Source organism: Rattus norvegicus, chromosome 9 (genome assembly GCF_036323735.1).
Source record: "Rattus norvegicus strain BN/NHsdMcwi chromosome 9, GRCr8, whole genome shotgun sequence".
In the NCBI taxonomy this organism is placed as follows: domain Eukaryota; kingdom Metazoa; phylum Chordata; class Mammalia; order Rodentia; family Muridae; genus Rattus; species Rattus norvegicus.
In genome coordinates, this window is record NC_086027.1 from 107,596,011 (window position 1) to 107,611,777 (window position 15,767).

Below are 15,767 nucleotides of genomic sequence, written 5' to 3' on the forward strand. Positions count from 1 at the left end.
TTACCTCAGAGTGAAAGGCTGGAAAACAATTTTCCAAGCAAATGGTCAGAAGAAGCAAGCTGGAGTAGCCATTCTAATATCAAATAAAATCAATTTTCAACTAAAAGTCATCAAAAAAGATAAGGAAGGACACTTCATATTCATCAAAGGAAAAATCCACCAAGATGAACTCTCAATCCTAAATATCTATGCCCCAAATACAAGGGCACCTACATATGTAAAAGAAACCTTACTAAAGCTCAAAACACACATTGCACCTCACACAATAATAGTGGGAGATTTCAACACCCCACTCTCATCAATGGACAGATCATGGAAACAGAAATTAAACAGAGATGTAGACAGACTAAGAGAAGTCATGAGCCAAATGGACTTAACGGATATTTATAGAACATTCTATCCTAAAGCAAAAGGATATACCTTCTTCTCAGCTCCTCATGGTACTTTCTCCAAAATTGACCATATAATTGGTCAAAAAACGGGCCTCAACAGGTACAGAAAGATAGAAATAATCCCATGCGTGCTATCGGACCACCACGGCCTAAAACTGGTCTTCAATAACAATAAGGGAAGAATGCCCACATATACGTGGAAATTGAACAATGCTCTACTCAATGATAACCTGGTCAAGGAAGAAATAAAGAAAGAAATTAAAAACTTTTTAGAATTTAATGAAAATGAAGGTACAATATACCCAAACTTATGGGACACAATGAAAGCTGTGCTAAGAGGAAAACTCATAGCGCTGAGTGCCTGCAGAAAGAAACAGGAAAGAGCATATGTCAGCAGCTTGACAGCACACCTAAAAGCTCTAGAACAAAAAGAAGCAAATACGCCCAGGAGGAGTAGAAGGCAGGAAATAATCAAACTCAGAGCTGAAATCAACCAAGTAGAAACAAAAAGGACCATAGAAAGAATCAACAGAACCAAAAGTTGGTTCTTTGAGAAAATCAACAAGATAGATAAACCCTTAGCCAGACTAACGAGAGGACACAGAGAGTGCGTCCAAATTAACAAAATCAGAAATGAAAAGGGAGACATAACTACAGATTCAGAGGAAATTCAAAAAATCATCAGATCTTACTATAAAAACCTATATTCAACAAAACTTGAAAATCTTCAGGAAATGGACAATTTCCTAGACAGATACCAGGTATCGAAGTTAAATCAGGAACAGATAAACCAGTTAAACAACCCCATAACTCCTAAGGAAATAGAAGCAGTCATTAAAGGTCTCCCAACCAAAAAGAGCCCAGGTCCAGACGGGTTTAGTGCAGAATTCTATTAAACCTTCATAAAAGACCTTATACCAATATTATCCAAACTATTCCACAAAATTGAAACAGATGGAGCCCTACCGAATTCCTTCTATGAAGCCACAATTACTCTTATACCTAAACCACACAAAGACCCAACAAAGAAAGAGAACTTCAGACCAATTTCCCTTATGAATATCGACGCAAAAATACTCAATAAAATTCTGGCAAACCGAATTCAAGAGCACATCAAAACAATCATCCACCATGATCAAGTAGGCTTCATCCCAGGCATGCAGGGATGGTTTAATATAAGGAAAACCATCAACGTGATCCATCATATAAACAAACTGAAAGAACAGAACCACATGATCATTTCATTAGATGCTGAGAAAGCATTTGACAAAATTCAACACCCCTTCATGATAAAAGTCCTGGAAAGAATAGGTATTCAAGGCCCATACCTAAACATAGTAAAAGCCATATACAGCAAACCAGTTGCTAACATTAAACTAAATGGAGAGAAACTTGAAGCAATCCCACTAAAATCAGGGACTAGACAAGGCTGCCCACGCTCTCCCTACTTATTCAATATAGTTCTTGAAGTTCTAGCCAGAGCAATCAGACAACAAAAGGAGATCAAGGGGATACAGTTCGGAAAAGAAGAGGTCAAAATATCACTATTTGCAGATGACATGATAGTATATTTAAGTGATCCCAAAAGTTCCACCAGAGAACTACTAAAGCTGATAAACAACTTCAGCAAAGTGGCTGGGTATAAAATTAACTCAAATAAATCAGTTGCCTTCCTCTATACAAAAGAGAAACAAGCCGAGAAAGAAATTAGGGAAACGACACCCTTCATAATAGACCCAAATAATATAAAGTACCTCGGTGTGACTTTAACCAAGCAAGTAAAAGATCTGTACAATAAGAACTTCAAGACACTGAGGAAAGAAATTGAAGAAGACCTCAGAAGATGGAAAGATCTCCCATGCTCATGGATTGGCAGGATTAATATAGTAAAAATGGCCATTTTACCAAAAGCAATCTACAGATTCAATGCAATCCCCATCAAAATACCAATCCAATTCTTCAAAGAGTTAGACAGAACAATTTGCAAATTCATCTGGAATAACAAAAAACCCAGGATAGCTAAAGCTATCCTCAACAATAAGAGGACTTCAGGGGGAATCACTATCCCTGAACTCAAGCAGTATTACAGAGCAATAGTGATAAAAACTGCATGGTATTGGTACAGAGACAGACAGATAGACCAATGGAATAGAACTGAAGACCCAGAAATGAACCCACACACCTATGTTCACTTGATTTTTGACAAAGGAGCCAAAACCATCCAATGGAAAAAAGATAGTATTTTCAGCAAATGGTGCTGGTTCAACTGGAGGGCAACATGTAGAAGAATGCAGATCGATCCATGCTTATCACCCTGTACAAAGCTTAAGTCCAAGTGGATCAAGGACCTCCACATCAAACCAGACACACTCAAACTAATAGAAGAAAAACTAGGGAAGCATCTGGAACACATGGGCACTGGAAAAAATTTCCTGAACAAAACACCAATGGCTTATGCTCTAAGATCAAGAATCGACAAATGGGATCTCATAAAACTGCAAAGCTTCTGTAAGGCAAAGGACACTGTGGTTAGGACAAAACGACAACCAACAGATTGGGAAAAGATCTTTACCAATCCTATAACAGATAGAGGCCTTATATCCAAAATATACAAAGAACTCAAGAAGTTAGACCGCAGGGAAACAAATAACCCTATTAAAAAATGGGGTTCAGAGCTGAACAAAGAATTCACAGCTGAGGAATGCCGAATGGCTGAGAAACACCTAAAGAAATGTTCAACATCTTTAGTCATAAGGGAAATGCAAATCAAAACAACCCTGAGATTTCTCCTCACACCAGTGAGAATTGCTAAGATCAAAAACTCAGGTGACAGCAGATGCTGGCGAGGATGTGGAGAAAGAGGAACACTCCTCCATTGTTGGTGGGATTGCAGACTGGTAAAACCATTCTGGAAATCAGTCTGGAGGTTCCTCAGAAAATTGGACATTGAACTGCCTGAGGATCCAGCCATACCTCTCTTGGGCATATACCCAAAAGATGCCTCAACATATAAAAGAGACACGTGCTCCACTATGTTCATCGCAGCCTTATTTATAATAGCCAGAAACTGGAAAGAACCCAGATGCCCTTCAACAGAGGAATGGATACAGAAAATGTGGTACATCTACACAATGGAATATTACTCAGCTATCAAAAACAACGAGTTTATGAAATTCGTAGGCAAATGGTTGGAACTGGAAAATATCATCCTGAGTGAGCTAACCCACTCACAGAAAGACATACATGGTATGCACTCATTGATAAGTGGCTATTAGCCCAAATGCTTGAATTACCCTAGATCCCTAGAACAAAGGAAACTCAAGACGGATGATCAAAATGTGAATGCTTCACTCCTTCTTTAAATGAGGAAAAAGAATACCCTTGGCAGGGAAGGGAGAGGCAAAGATTAAAACAGAGACTGAAGGAACACCCATTCAGAGCCTGCCCCACAGGTGGCCCATACATATACAGCCACCCAATTAGACAAGATGGATGAAGCAAAGAAGTGCAGACTGACAGGAGCCGGATGTAGATCGCTCCTGAGAGACACAGCCAGAATACAGCAAATACAGAGGCGAATGCCAGCAGCAAACCACTGAACTGAGAATAGGTCCCCCGTTGAAGGAATCAGAGAAAGAACTGGAAGAGCTTGAAGGTGCTCGAGACCCCAAAAGTACAACAATGTCAAGCAACCAGAGCTTCCAGGGACTAAGCCACTACCTAAAGACTATACATGGACTGACCCTGGACTCTGTCCCCATAGGTAGCAATGAATATCCTAGTAAGAGCACCAGTGGAAGGGGAAGCCCTGGGTCCTGCTAAGACTGAACCCCCAGTGAACTAGACTATGCGGGGAGGGTGGCAATGGGGGGAGGTTTGGGAGGGGAACACCCACAAGGAAGGGGAGGGGGGAGGGTGATGTCTGACCGGAAACCGGGAAAGGGAATAACACTTGAAATGTATATAAGAAATACTCAAGATAATAAAAAAAAAAGAAAATAAAAAAAAGAAAATATCATCCTAAAAAAAAAAAAAAAAAAAAGAAATTTAGAAAAAAATGTGAAATTTCACAGGCACACTTGTGAAAAATGGGATAAATCAGATCCAAAACAAAATGACACTCACAGCTTTGACAGAATACTGTTTTATTCATAGCTCCAAAGAGAATTGTGGCCGTAGATACATGTTTATGAGGTTTATATGTAAAATTATATATGCATGTATATACATATGAAATACATATATACTCTTCCCATGTGAGTTTCCTGTTTCCTACAATTGAAGTGTGCAAGGCATACCACAGGTGTGTGCTGGGGATTATGAGCTGAGGGCTGAGCCCAATGTAATGGGAATGAAACAATTTCCACAAATATTAAGCTGGGATCATAGTTGAGAAAGTGATATCATAGCTCAGTAGCCCTAAGTGCATTTGGGAGACTGCTCAGAAATTTAAGAAGCTGTTTTGGTTGGAAATGGGAATCTTCATGGTGAAATAGACATTCTGAAAACGCTAAGACAGAAGGCTGCTTGTTTTTACTAAGAGCTTGAGTTTGCTGAATGGGATTCAGAATAATGAACGATCACTTACAGGACTCAGGTAATGGTGTCGTGTTAACATAAATAACATGATAAGCCATTGGGATCTACAGTTTTATATAACTTTTTGGAATTCTTCTGACATACTTTCCTCACTGAGTCAAACTGCTGAGTCAGAACATGTACTATTCATAACCAAACTCCTTTATCCACCAGAGTTTTCACATTATGTTATGCATACTAAGTCTCTTAAGATTTTACAAGATAAGGGGTTGGGGATTTAGCTCAGTGGTAGAGCGCTTGCCTAGCAAGTGCAAGGCCCTGGGTTCGGTCCCCAGCTCCGAAAAAAAGAAAAAGAAAAAAAAAAAACTCCACAAGATTTTACAAGATAAATTGTAAAGTAATTTAATTCTGGTAACTAAAGACAAGAAAATAATATAGATTTTAATGTAAATTTCCCAGAATTATTTAAACATACTACCTTTTTAAGAATGAAAACCAAAGATTTTCTGCATAAACTATAGACTCTTCACATGAATGGAATAGAATGAGCATTTCAAAAAATCTTGCATCTAAATTTGTGGATAAAATACATTATGAAATCAAATACATGATTTCTTCAAATCAAATAAGATGGAAATATTTCAGTCATATAACAACGTATGTAGAAACCTGAGCAAAATGGGCAAGAAAATAATTCTTTAATAATTCAGGTATGATTTCTTCTTCAATGAATTTAAAATAGATTTATAATAAATATGACCTCTCCAGATTATACCTTTTTATAAAAGAGATTTTGAATGCCATTATGGATATAAAATTGCTTGATGTTTTCCTTAAGTTTTGGTTGTTGTTGTATTGGGGTTTTTTTTGTTTATTTTGCTGTGGTTTTTAATTTTCTTTCTGTAAATTAATGTGACCTCAAATCAGGAAAGCATGCATTCTTTTTCCTTCTCTCTTGGTTCCTGCAGGAAGTGAAGAGCATGCATGTAAAGACTGAAGCACATAACTTAATAAGCAAGGAGAGAAATTCATACATAAAATAATGTATTTTGATCAACCCCACTCCCACTGATCTCCCCTTTAAACTCCTTCCATAATCTCGAAATACACTCTCTTTTAGGAAAATATTTTATCTTATTTTACATGTATGAGTGTTTTGCCTTCATCTATGTCACCTTGTATGTGTCTGGTGCCTGCTTGGCCTAGAAGCAGACACGGATTCCCTGGAACTTGGTTGACAATTGTTGGCTCCAGATGCATGTGAAGAATCAAACCCTGGTCTTTAGAAAAGAAGTCTTAACTACTTTACCATCTCCTCAGTCCTGTGTGCACTCTTTATGAATTTATAGATGATGTAAGTCCACTTGGTGATGCTACTCTGGGGAGGGGTGAAGAGGAATTCACAGGAAACTACCTAGTGTCATGTCTGGGTTAAATATACCCTCACTCCTTCAGCAACATAAGTTTCTTATAGCTACAAGTAAGTCTTAATGAATACCTCCCCCATCCATGCTGCAATTTTGTGCATTTTGATCTTACACATGTAAAGGGAATACACTTAAAGAGCTGTGAATTTTCTTATGAGAGTGGCAAACAATAATTTTTATAAGAGGAGAAAAAGTAGGAGAGAGGATCCAAGAACAAATGAGATAGGAAAGGACTGGGTAAAAGGACACCCTAACAATCAATATTCTAAGGCATGCTATAATAAGGTACTTTTCAAATGTACTTTTGCTCAGAAGTTAGTCAATCCAATGTCTTGTTTTGTTTTTCTCTATTTCCTACCCTGTTCCAATGCATAAAAATCGGTTTATATTTTTACCAGGCAACTTCCTTCAGCTGTGCAACTAAAAGGGTTCATTAAATAAAATCTTAAAAAGAATTTCTTATGGCAAGAAAAGGAAACAAAACAACAACAGTAAACAACAAGATTTTTCAGCATAATTTTACTTATCTTGATGCCTTTGAAATTAGTCATGCATAGGAAGAAAATACTATATTAAGGAGAGAAAGGTCCGATTGGACAGTGTAGGAGTGGTCCTAAGACTATTGTTTTATAAGGCAGTGACATTTCTGTGCTAGTGAATGAGTTGAGCATTTTGTGGGATAGAATTGTTCCTCTCAACTTCCAACCCCCATGGATTTTAAGTTGCTGAGACAAATCAATCTAAAATATACTCTGTTGTTTTTATGGGTACTGTGTGTGCTGACTGTTCCACACAAAATAAATAAATGTAAGTATTTTTATTATAGGTGCAATTTTTTACTTTATGCAGATATTATTTTGAATGTCTACTTCTTTAGTCTAGACAGAAAGTGGTAAGAAACTCTTACAACTTTGACTATGATCATTATATTTATCATTTTCATGATTAATTTTTCAATAAATTTAATGAGAATCCTGGTTCATTTACATTTTAAGCATATTCCATTTAGGGCAATCTAAAGAAATAAATGTTATTGCTTCAAGGTTTTGTGAATGCTTTAAGATTTTATATTTGTTTTTAAAACTCTCTGCTGCATATCTAAAATATATGTACCTGAACAATTCTGTATACCACGGAAATGAATAAAATAGAAATAAAGTAAGTAAATTGGTATGATTGCTGAAAATGGATGAACCCTGGAGGTGAAGAGACTAAACATGGGTGCACCTCCTCTGGTTGTCAGAATTTTGCAACAAACACAGGGAGAAGCTGCAAAACACTGAATTCTATAACATGAGGTAGCTCTGTCACTTTCCACGGAGGTCTGTTGTGTGTGAAGATGAAGTCTGGAAGTGAGCTGAGATTTTGACTATGAGTTATCACATATGAATAATAGAGTATCTGGCATTTTTGTAGAATTGTATTAAAGGAATGAAGTATCCTCAGCAGGAACAGAAGTGGCTCTGTTTGCATTTTAGAGAGGTGCATAAATTAAGTCTGCAATTATTTGGAAAGTTTGATGATGCCAATATAGGAATTGTGCATCTTTTGACAGGAAGTTTCAGGAGACTGTGACAGCAACATTACAAGTTCAAGGCTAGTATGAGGAATATCCTGACATTCTGTTTCAAGATAAAAAGTAAATAAATAAAAATACAGGTGCTAGTGAGCTGGGGCTGTTGCTAACATTCTTGGTGAGAGCAGGTGGAGTTGAGTCTGTATCTCCAGGACCTAATAAAAGGTCAGTTGGGTAGTGCATACGTGTAATTCTCAAGCTGGAAAGGCAGATATAAGAGGATCATCAGTGCTAACTACACAATGTTGCTAAAATCAATCAGGTTTTACCAATTTCAGTAAGAGACACTTTTGCAAAATATAAGGCTGGGAGTGATTGAAAAAGATATCAACTTCTTGGGTTGGCTCACAAATGTGAACATATATACACAACTACACAAGTGCACACACACACACACACACACACACAAACTCATACATACACAGACACATGGACCTGTATTCACATACACACAAACAAATAAAAATTTAAGAAAGCTACAGGTGTTACTAAGGATTAGAACACTTTTGTAGCATGTAAAAGACCCTAGAGATCCTAGGACCGATCCAAGGTTACCAAAGGAGGTATAAGTGAATCTATACAGTCAACAAATTGAAGAGGGATGGTACAGAGTAGTACGCAAAATAAAGAAAGGAAGGAAGAAGAGGAGGAGGAGGAGAAGGGGAAGAAGAGGAGGAGGAAGGTGAGGAGGAGGAGGAAGAAGAAAAAGAAGGAGGAGGAAGAGGAAGAAGAGGAGGAGGGAGGTGAGGAGGAGGAAGAAGAAAAAGAAGGAGGAGGAGGAGGGGGAGGAGGAGGAGGAGAAGAAGAAGGAGGAGGAGGAGGAGGAGGAGGAGGAGGAGGAGAAGAAGAAGAAGAAGAAGAAGAAGAAGAAAAGAAGAAGAAGAAGAAGAAGAAGAAGAAGAAGAAGAAGAAGAAGAAGAAGAAGAAAGCGATTAGTATCTTAGTGTGGATATCTAACAGATTGTGTTGCCAACAAAAAAAAAAATAGTGCATCTTCATAAATGTCTGCAGATCTCAGAGTACAGTTTAAAGAGTAAATATGTGTTCTTTTGACTGTTTATTATCAATTTTAAGAAAAGTTAATTCTGGTGGAATATGATGTCTTCACTAGATCCATTATGATTTTAGACGCATGGTAGTAATGTCACACAGAATGTAAACTAGTATGTCGTCAATGTCTTAGTCCATTCCACTTTTCTCCAATAGTAAATCTGATGAGTCAGTTCCTTTAAAGGAGAAATGGTTAAACACTTATAAATTCCTTCCACATCCTTACTGAGTCCTTCTCCTTTTGGACATGCCCATTGCTGCAGGTCCTGGACCTAACAAGAAATAGGGGAATATTATGCACTAATTGCCATCAACCTTCTCACCTTCTTATTAAATATTACTACTCCATGGCTGAAAGTGTTAACAGTTAATGGATGTATATTTTTGGCTGTCACCAGGAAACATAGTTTATGAACCAGCTCAAAAGTGCCTGTAGGTCATGTTCCATTAGCAGCCTCTCCAACTTTGCAGACCATTATGTTAATTGAAGAGTACTAATTTCTGACTGTTGAAATCTATTACTCCGTGATATGAAGATCCATATGGATATTAATGAGCCATTTCTATGACCAAGTTTCTAACATCAACCCTGGCTGGCAGAAGAAACTAGTCATTCAGTTTCGGAGTGAGACCTGTGCTTCTCTGCTCTATATGTCCTACATCCTTTGTGTCATTGTTTGAGACAGAGACTCACATAGACCAGGTTGGCTACAAACTTGCTATGTAGCCAACTCCGATCCTGAAATTCTGATCCTATAGCCCCTAGCTGCCATGTATTTGACAAAACATGATAAACATCACCTACACATTCTTCTTATATACATATTTATATTTATTCTATTAAATTTTCGTATAACATATTTTGAACATATTTACCACCTTCTTTCAAATTTTTAAATAACTTCTCTCTCTAGCCTCCTATCCCTTCACAATTAACTTTGAGATTTTTTTTCCTTCACTGAGTTTAGTCTTTGGCTGTGAAGCCTGCACGGTAAGCTGTCAACCTTCAGTAGTCACATAATTAAGAAGCAAACAGACAAATCAAGCAACAAGAAATTCATGACTCTATCTTGTTTACCAGCGTTCAAAGGCTGGTAATAGCTCAAGATGTGGTACAATTTCTTATAGCTTTATTTTGGGATTATCTGGTTGGAGCTCACACAGGTCTTAAGAATTCTGATGCCACAACATATAACAAAGACACATGCTCCACTATGTTCATAGCAGCCTTATTTATAATAGCCAGAAGCTGGAAAGAACCCAGATGCCCTTCAACAGAGGAATGGATACAGAAAATGTGGTACATCTACACAATGGAATATTACTCAGCTATCAAAAACAATGACTTTATGAAATTCATAGGCAAATGGATGGAACTGGAAAATATCATCTTGAGTGAGGTAACCCAATCACAAAAAAGCACACATGGTATGCACTCATTGATAAGTGGCTATTAGCCCAAATGCTTGAATTACCCTATATGCACAGAACACATGAAACTCAAGAAGGATGACCAAAATGCGAATGCTTCACTCCTTCTTTAAAAGGGGAACAAGAATAGGGAGGCAAACTGTAGAACAGAGGCAGAAGGAACACCCATTCAGAGCCTGCCCCACATGTGGCCCATACATATACAGCCACCAAACTAGACAAGATGGATGAAGCAAAGAGATTCAGGCTGACAGGAACCAAATGTTTGTCTCTCCTGAGAGACACAGCCAGAATACAGCAAATACATAGGCGAATGCCAGCAGCAAACCATTGAACTGAGAATCGGACCCCCGTTGAAGGAATCAGAGAAAGGACTGAAAGAGCTTAAGGGGCTTGAGACCCCTTATGAACAACAATGCCAAGCAACCAGAGCTTCCAGGGACTAAGCCACTACCTAAAGACTATACATGGACTGACCCTGGACTCTGACCTCATAGGTAGCAATGAATAGCCTAGTAAGAGCACCAGTGGAAGGGGAAGCCCTTGGTCCTGCCAAGACTGAACCCCCAGTGAATGTGATTGTTGGGAGGAGGGTGGTAATGGGGGGAGGATGGGGAGGGGAACACTCATATAGAAAGGGAGAGGGAGGGGCTAGGGGGATGTTGTCCCGGAAACTGGGAAGGGGAATAACAATCGAAATGTAAATAAATACTCAAGTTAATAAAGATAAAAAAAAAGAATTCTCTCAGAATCTCTGTGAGCTCATATATACACTGTCTAATTGTGCCTGGAAAACGCTGTTCTTAGATGTTATTGACCACCCATAAGATCTTTCTACCCATTCTTCTGAGATCCCTGAACTTTTGGGTGTGGACTATGGTATGCATGTCTGATTTAGGGCTAAGCAGTCTAAAATATTTTATTCTTTGCACATTGATTAGTTGGAGGATGGTCATATGTTAATTGTCATCTCTTGTAAGTAGAAAATTCTATAATGACATTTGAGGGGTGCTCTGATAAATGGATTAGAAATAAGTCAATAGGAACCCTTTTAATACTATGTCAATTTTGCAGACTGATAGTATTGAGTTCATCCCTGGGGATTATGAATGATCTAGCAACAGATTCTTGGTCCGTTTGGCAGTGCCAGGTAAGGTTTCTAAGGCATAACCTTAAATATAACCAGAAATATATGGTGAAATTCCTATGCTCTGAACATTTTAAAAGAAGCTCATCATTATCACATGATAATTACAGACTCAATATATACAGCAGCATTGAATCAAGAGTTTTTATTTTAATCCTTAAATTTTCTATCTTTTTCATGGATGACCTCTGTGAAAGAAGGAAGAAATCAGAAATAACTACATTTCAGTGGTGTTCTCTCTCTCTCTCTCTCTCTCTCTCTCTCTCTCTCTCTCTCTCTCTCTCTCTCTCTTTCAGGCTTTGGAAAAAATGCCATTTACTAACATTTGCAAGACATGGTGTTTTTGGTTTTGTTTTGTTTTTTTTTTTATTTTTTTTACTGACTCCACATTTAATCCTGAGTTGAACATTAAATGCTTCAGGATACAGTTGTCATTCTCTATGAAAATGGGCATGCTCAATAGGTTCCACATGGGTTATCTTTATGTATGTACCTAAGTCTCTTCATAATGTTGAGAACAATGAAGTATCAAAAATACTAAATATACTATTGCTGTTCTACACATTGCTGCAATTGTACTTATGAACCAAGAAATAATATGGTAAACTTATAACAATAACAATAATATTAGGCTTAATATTACACTTCTGAGGCATACTGTGGGTAACCACACTCTCCAGTCAGTGTAGTCTGTCATTTTCTATATCTCCTAATGCAACACAAGCTCCTCTCTGTAGGATGATAAAAACACCTGGAGAAGTGTGATAACTAGTTTTGTTTTCAATGAGCCAAAAGTATCAAAGACTATCTGTTATCAGACCTTTACCTGCTACTGCTACACAGATCTTCCAAATATCACCCGCAGATTAATCATTCTGTTTTCTCAAATTTAAATAGTTAATTCAGAAAATTCGAAGAGGAAAAATGAAATCCTGCTGATGGTGGTCTAGCAATTTCTAGAATACTAGGATAAATATATTTATTAAATGACCACGTTTAGTCACGGGGATCAATGGCTAATTATTGATGTCTGAGAAAATTCATAGCAATAAATAATTACATCAGTTTGTTATCGCTAGTTTAGCTTCACTCTCCAGTTTAGGGATGGCTACCACCTACACAATCCAGGCAATGTTGTCCAGGTAACTTGCGGAAATGGTGAGAAAGATGCTGGTTCCAAGGAGGTCTGAGTCCTTTGGAATGCAATAGACTCAGTGCCAGGCTGGAGGGAGTTTCACAGAGAGATCTCTTTAAATCTCAAGATAAATTATACTGAGTATTGGTTAAGCAGAGTTTTCACATTTGTTCTGTCAAACGCCAAAGGGAAGAAGAGAACTCCTAAAAGAGAATCATAAAAAAGAACATGTCAGTATCTCCTGCCATTTATTTCAGAACAGAGTCCATGTACACAGGAATACTGATTCAAGTTGTTTCTTCCTCTTCCTCTTCCTCTTCCTCTTCCTCTTCCTCTTCCTCTTCCTCTTCTTCTTCTTCTTCTTCTTCTTTCTTCTTCTTCTTCTTCTTCTTCTTCTTCTTTCTTCTTCTTCTTCTTCTTCTTCTTCTTCTTCTTCTTCTTCTTCTCATCCTCCTCCCCCTCCCCTCCCCCTTCTTCCTCCTTCTCCTCCTTCTCTTCTTTTTTTAAAGATAGAGTTTTATCAACTCTATTTGTTGTATAAAGGTTCCTGGCTGAGCTGGAACTACCTCTGTAGGGTTCCAGGCTGGCCTCAGACCCACAGCAATCTGACTGTTTTGCATTCCAAGTGATGGGATTAAAGGTGTATGCCAGCACACCCAGAAGAAAGCAATCTTATAAATAAATTTTTTTAATCTCTGAAGATTCCATAAAAGATCTATTAAAAATATCTTTGATTGTATGTTGCTTTATCTCCTTTTAATACAAAAATAGTATTGTTAATTAACACTTACACACCCATTATTTTTATTGTTAGCTAGAAAGTTCTTATTACATTATTTATTTATTTATTGACTTATGTATTTACAAGCATGTGCATGTGCCAGTGCTAAGGTGTGCATGTGGAAGTGAGAGGATAGCTTGCAGCAATCTACTGGGTTCTTCACTGTGTGGTTCCCACTTATCAAATTCAGATTTTCAGGCTTGGTAAACAAGCGTGTTTATCTGTCTGGATAGCTATTTGTCTTACACCAAAGGGAAATGGTAATTTCTTATGTTCTTTGTGAGTCAAAGAAACAAAGCCTTATTAGGAAATAACAGTAAGTACAATAAATATTTTGTTTATAAAGGAAGTCCAAACCTTGAATGGAGTACATTCTAAATCTAAGAGGACCATTTTATTTTTCCTCAATTAGTTTTGAACAATGATCTTGTAGAGAACAATGAAGTGATTGATAGTATATCAGTAGTATGTATTCCATGGTTCTTATATTTTAGCATAGCTCTATTAATCACTGACCTAAAGTTTTCATTATTCCAGAATTCCCTCCACTGCAGACGTTATAGTTGTAGACTCTCTGTGTGTTCAGTGAGAAAGTCTGGAGCAGGCTCAGAAAATAACTCTGATACCCCACAATATCTGCCCTTGCTGTATTCCTAGAAGCTGCTGTGATATATAAGTTTGCAGGATGCAGCAAATCAATTCTCTGTGAGATTGAGGGCATAGCCAATATAAACATATTGTCTTTACCCCTCTTCCCCTTTCTTCAGTTATTAAATCAGTATTTTTCCCATAAATTATTAAATTTAAATAACTTAAAATACAATTTTGTCTTTGTGTATATGTATACAGTATGTGTGTATATATGTGGGTATATGTGCGTATGTGTGAGTGCATGTGGGTGTATTTCTTGTATGAATAATGGCATATTCTGCCAGGAAGTGAGTGTAGTTGTCAGAGGACAACTGTGACACTCAGCTCTCACATATTTTTTGAGACACAATGTCTGTCTTATTTGCCTCTGTTGTTATGGTGAAACCTAGCACCGAAATTTGCTAGGATTCTCTTTATTCAACTTTCATCTTACTGTCGATGTACTGGGACCACATGGGCACCAGAGCACGGCCGCTTTGCATGTTTTTAGGAAATGAGAACTTAGGTCCTTATGCTTGTGTGAGATGAACTTTATCTACCATCAGCCTCCCTGTCCACCTTTTATCCTGAGTATGACTGCCTATATGCATGGGCACATAGGACTGTCCCTTTCCCAAAACTCAACGCAGGTTTTTATGTCTCACTCTTTCATACACAAGTTAGGAATTTCAGAACAGGGTTTTAATGATTGCAAAGTTGAGCAAGGAAATTGTGTGATTAGATAAATTTAAAAGGAAAAATAATCTTTTACTGAAAACATACATAATAACACACACACACACACACACACACACACACACACACACACACACACACACACACACACACAGTTCATTTGACCATTTCAGGTATATGGCAAACTGATTTTTCCTGTCTGTCTCCCTCCCTCCCTCCCTCCCTCCCTCCCTCCCTCTCTCCCTCCCTCTCTCCCTCCCTCCCTCCCTTCCTCCCTCCCCCCTCCCTCCCTCTCTCCCTCCCTCTCTCCCTCCCTCCCTCCCTTCCTCCCTCTCCCCTCCCTCCCTCTCTCACTCTCTTTCTTTCTTTCTTTCTTTCTTTCTTTTCTTTCTTTCTATTTTTTCACTCTTTCCTTTCATCCTTTCTCTGTGGAGACTGGCAGTGCACCTACACAGTTAAGAAGCTGCATTGCATCTAAAATGTGACTCCTCAACTTTGTTGGTGAACAATTAAGGACTTTGACATCAAGGCTATCCTGCAAGAGGAAACCTTGCAATCATGTTTCTTTTTTTTTTTTTTTTTTTCTTTTTTCTATTTTTCGGAGCTGGGGACCGAACCCAGGGCCTTGCGTTTGCTAGGCAAGTGCTCTACCACTGAGCTAAATTCCCCAACGCAATCATGTTTCTTAACCAGTGAAAGTTTCCTGCCTGTAAGCACACCATAGCATCAGTCATAGTCAGGACTTGGAGCCTCCCTTTGAGCTGAATGCCAATTTGGGCCAGTCACTGGACTTCCTTCCCTTTGGTCTCTTCTCCATGTTTGTTTCTGCAGTTCTTTATCCAGGAACAATTCTGGGTCAGAGGTTTTGATTATGGGATGGAAAACCCATCACTCCATTTGTTGCAATCTTTCTACTGGAGGTGGACTCTACAAGTTTCCTCTCCACACTGTAGAGCATTTCAT